Source organism: Grammomys surdaster, unplaced genomic scaffold (genome assembly GCF_004785775.1).
Source record: "Grammomys surdaster isolate TR1022 unplaced genomic scaffold, NIH_TR_1.0 131, whole genome shotgun sequence".
NCBI classification, from domain to species: domain Eukaryota; kingdom Metazoa; phylum Chordata; class Mammalia; order Rodentia; family Muridae; genus Grammomys; species Grammomys surdaster.
Genome location: NW_021604589.1, coordinates 1,721,856 through 1,726,971, shown reverse-complemented (window position 1 = coordinate 1,726,971; position 5,116 = coordinate 1,721,856). Strand labels below are relative to the sequence as shown.

General features: G+C 41.9%; 1 pseudogene; it reads left to right on the top strand.

Moving 5' to 3' along the window:
• Positions 1-53: 53 nt before the first annotated feature.
• Positions 54-3,185, top strand: LOC114616711 (annotated as a pseudogene).
• Positions 3,186-5,116: the final 1,931 nt, after the last annotated feature.

Genomic DNA, 5,116 nt, shown 5'->3' with positions numbered 1-5,116 from the left:
TCTCTATCTCTCTCTTTCTCTCTCTCTCCAAGTCTTTTTCCACTGTGACCAGCATGGAAGCCATCAGTTGGGTGAGGTCTGTTAGAAAAAACAGCTTGTGATGAGGATGTGGAGAAAGAGGAACACTCCTCCATTGCTGGTGGGATTGTCTGGAAATCAGTCTGGTGGTTCCTTAGAAAATTGAACATAGTGTTACCTGAGGACCCAGCTATACCACTCATGGGCATATGCCCAGAAGATGCTCCAACATATAACAAGGACGGATGCTCCACTATGTTCATAGCAGCCTTATTTATAATAGCCAGAAGCTGGAAGAACCCAGATGGCCTTCAGCAGAGGAATGGATACAGAAAATGTGGTACATTTACATAATGGAGTATTACTCAGCTATTAAAAACAATGAATTCATGAAATTCGTAGGTAAATGGATAGAACTAGAAAATATCCTGAGTGAGGTAACCCAATCACCAAAGAACACACATGGTATTCACTCACTGATAATTGAATATTAGCCCAGAAGCTCGCAATACCCAAGATGCAATTCACAGACCACATGAAACTCATGAAGAAGGAAGACCAAAGTTTGGGTTCTTCGGTCCTTCTTAGAAGGGGGAACAAAATACTCATGGGAGGTAGAGGGTGGGAGAGACTAGGGAGGAAGAGTGAAAGGGGAAGGGGAAAAGGGGGACAGGATCAGGTATGGGAGAAGGCAAGGATGATTTACAGAGGATCAGGAATTTGAACAGAGATATGTAGCAATGGGGGGACGGGGAACTAGGGGTAGCCACCAACAAGTCCCAGATGCCAGGAAAGCAAGAGGTTCCCAGGATCCAAAAGGGATAAGATTAGCTGAAATGCCCAACGAAGGGGAGAGAGAACCTATAGAGATCATATCCAGAGGTTAGGCAAGGCTCCCAGTTGGAGGATGGGGCTACCCACTCAACTCCAAATTCTTAACCCAGAATGACTCCTGTCTAAAGGAAATATGGGGACAAAGTGTTGAGGAGAGACTAAAGGAAAGGCCATCCAGAGACTGCCTCACCTGGGGATCCATCCCATATACAGTCACCAAACCCAGACACTATTACAGATGCCAATACGTGGTTGCTAACAGGAGCCTGATATAGCTGTCTCCTGAGAAGGTCTGCCAGAGCCTGACAAATACAGAGGTGGATGGTCACAGCCAACCATTGGACTGAGCACAGGGTCCCCAATGGGGGAGTTAGAGAAAGGACTGAAGGAGCTGAAGGGGTTTGCAACCCCATAGGAGGAAGAACAATAATATCACCCCCCCAGAGCTCCCAGGGACTAAACCACCAACCAAAGAGTACACATGGAGGGACTCAATGGCTCCAGCCATATACGTAGCAGAGGATGGCTTTGTTGAACATCAATGGTAGGAAAGGCCCTTGGTCCTGTGAAGGCTCGATTCCCCAGTATAGAGGAATGCCAGAGCAGTGAGGTGGGAGTGGGTGAGTGGGAGGGAGAGCATCCTCATAGAAGCAGGTAGAGAGGGGATAGGAGAGAAGGGTTCTGGAGGGAAGACCTGGAAAGGAGATAACATTTGAAATGTAAATACATAAAATATCTAATAAAAAAGAAAAAACAGCTTGACAGATCAAGCCAGAACATTTCCTAGAGGAAAACCTCAGTAGGTGACCCAATGAACTTGTTATACAAGAAGGACTGTGTGGTCACCAGAGGCCATCTTGATGTTTGTAGTCCATGCTGCCACCAGAGACTGTGTTGATGTCTGAAATCAGGGCTACCACTGAAAGCCATTCTGAAATCCATATTCTATGCTGCCTTCAGAGGGATCTGTGCTGCTGCTAGCTGCTATGGAGAAATAAGCTTCTTTTGCAATGATATTGATAATTTCAGACTTATAATTGAGAATGAGAAACACGGAAGGCTTCTGTGACAACCTATTCCCACTGCCACACACACATACACACACACACACACACACACACACACACAAAGAAAAAGTAAACAGTCCAGATAGGAAGATATTGACGAGAGTCCTTTTAAAATTATGATAAAGATGCTGAAGTGTATTTCTTCACAGTTAATGGCTTCTGGCAGAGGATAAGGAAGAACTCAGTTTTATAGCTATTCTTTGCTACTTTGTAGGTTCTTTTCTTTCCCACCTTTTATACCCCCCTAACACTAGATAGGATAGAAATAAGGATAGAGAGAGGAATTAGGAAAAATCTCTGAATCTAATTTCTTTCCTTCTGTTTCTTCTTTGACTATGGCTACAAACAAACCACAACCAATTTGCCTAAATGACTAACAACCAACCACCCCACCTCTCAGGGACCTTGAATTTATGTACCTTCTGAAAAGTTCCCAGAATTCCAAACATTATACAAGCCCTGAAATTATCTGCATCTGGCAAAACCATGTCTCTGCTAGAGCACAAGGCAAGTCCTCATCAGCTGCTCCAGACAGTTCAAAGCAACCCCACGTCCCTACACCTAGGATTAAACTGAAAACACATTCTTACAATATTTCTGTTTTTAAAGAAACCAAGATTCCAAAATTGTCACTACATAGCTTTTTTTCCAGGGCTGTCCATTGGGAGTTTGACCATGCTCCAGTGATTTTATGGGCAACACAAGTTGAACATGGTCTATTTTGCTTTTCTTATTTTGGGGGGTGGTTAGCACAAGGGTAGAGGACAGACCTAGGTGGAATGGGAAACAAGTATGATTGGGGTACATTGTATAAAATTCCTAAATAATCAATAAAATAATATGTTGCAGAAAAATGATAAAACATCATTTTATCTTGGCAAAATCAGAAGAAGAGGAAGAGGATGAAGAAGAAAAAGGAGGAAGAGGAAGAAGAGGAAGGGGAAAAAGAAGAAGAAGAAGAGGAAGAGGAAGAAAAGGAGATGGACTGCTACTCCAAGCTCAAGGATCTGGTACCCTGCATCCCCCAGAACAAGAAGGTGACCAGGATGAAAATCTTATCACACATCAATTACATCTTGGACCTGCAAATTACTTCAGACTCACAACCTGTGATCATCCTGTACTACCAGAGACCTGGGCAGAAACAATATTGAGGATGTTGCTGACCACTTCAACACAGATATCACCATTCTGTCCTTGAGGGCTTCTGAATCCCCTTGTGGGATAATGTCAAGTGACAACAACATACTCAGGCTGAGTAACTAAGACTTGAAACATTTTCTTCTCTTTTTAAAATTCTCTCTCTCTCTCTCTCTCTCTCTCTCTCTCTCTCTCTCTCTCTCTCTCTCTCTTTCTCCTTCTCTCTCATAAAAAAGTTTTCCCTTTTTCTTTTGCACAAGCCTACAGGACCTTTTAAAGCATTGGACTTAATTTTCTCCCCAATCATTTCACCAGGAAAACAAGGTGAATGGATCTTTTAAACTAAGACTGTGGTATTTGTTATTTGTGAAAGGGGCTTTAAATGCCCTTTCTTCAGTTGAAAGGTTTTTTTCATATGCTATCCCCACAATGGAGTGTTGAAACATTAAAATAATAAGGAAATGCTCAATAGAAACAGACTTCAATGGCTGTAGCACTGGGAGAGTGGGCTCTGCACCTCGCCTGGGCAGCACAGTAGATCTTGCCCTGGTAGTGTGAAAGTGGGTGAGGCAGCCCAAGGGCATGAGGATAGGAAAGCTGGCACTGCTGTAGATTTAGGTGAGCTAGTAGGGGGTAGTGCTGGAGAGTTCATCCTGGTGGTGTGGAGTACAGGAGAGCTGGCGGGCTGACTAACTCAGCTACAACCCACACAGAGATCCAGGGCTTTGAGTTGGCCCACCCCAACATCTAATCCATCTATGAACTGCCAGTCTTGCAGATCCAAAGCAGCAGGATCTCCATGACTCAGAGCAACAACAGGATATCAGAGAGAAGTCTCAGTATAGATCTATTATTTATGGAGTAGCAAAAGCCAGAGGACTCAAACCGGACCAATGACTCAGTGCAATGAACACTTGCAAGTAAAGATGTGTGGACAGAGGGATATACTGTGGGACACACTGTGACATACTACAGCTTCCATGAGATGTTTTTCTTTTGCAGGGGAAGTTGCAAGGACAGAGGACAGATAGGAAGGGACAGGGAGATGAGTAGCACTGGGGTACATGATATAAAACTCACAAACAATAAAAAGTTAAACAAAAAAGAAGCAAACTTCACTTGTTTTTCAAAAGTGGAAACTGAATACCAGAAACTACTTATATGAAGTCTTTTGATCCAATATTATACTTTTAGTACATTTTTATTTTATTTATTATGTATGTGTATCCATATGTATGTAGGTGTGCATGAGCTACAGCACATACATGAAGATCAGAGAACAACTTCAGGAGTCAGTTCTCTTTTTCTACCATGTAGGTTCTGGGATGCTTGGCAGCAAGCACCTTCACCCACTGAGCCAGAAATTATCTTAATTATCTTTTGGACACAAGCTTACTGAATGCAGTCTCTCTCTCTCTCTCTCTCTCTCTCTCTCTCTCTCTCTCTCTCTCTGTCTCTCTCTCTCTCTGTGTATGTGTGTGTGTGTGTTTGTATTTTCTTGTAGAGTGACAGAGATATATATTTCTTCATAAAAGTGTAATGGTGTTTCTATTCATATTGAACTTTTTATAAATTTTAGTCATAAATGTATCCTTTTATACAAAATAAATCAAGTGTGTTTATTGGATTATGATTGTTTGTTTTATTGGTTTGAGTTTTATTATGTTATGGTATAAGTGATCCCAAATAAATACAAGTTCAAATTTATGTATGCTGCACTACGATAATGGTAAAATGTATCTGAATTTTTAAAAACAAACAGAAAATATACTGCCATTTACAATAATACAGATAGAAGTGATAGAACATCATTATATTAAGGGAAATAAGCCAGACACACAAAGCTGGTATAATATGCTACCATTTACATTTTGATTATAAGAAATTAATTTCTGGGCAGCCAGTAGCTCAACCAGTCACCAAGCTTGGTAACCTGAGTTCCCTCACACCCTCATGGTGGAAGGAGAGCGCTGACTTCATGTTGTCCTCCGGCCTCCACATGAACTTTGTGGCATTCGAGTGTGCACACACAAACAAAATAGATGACATTTTCAAGA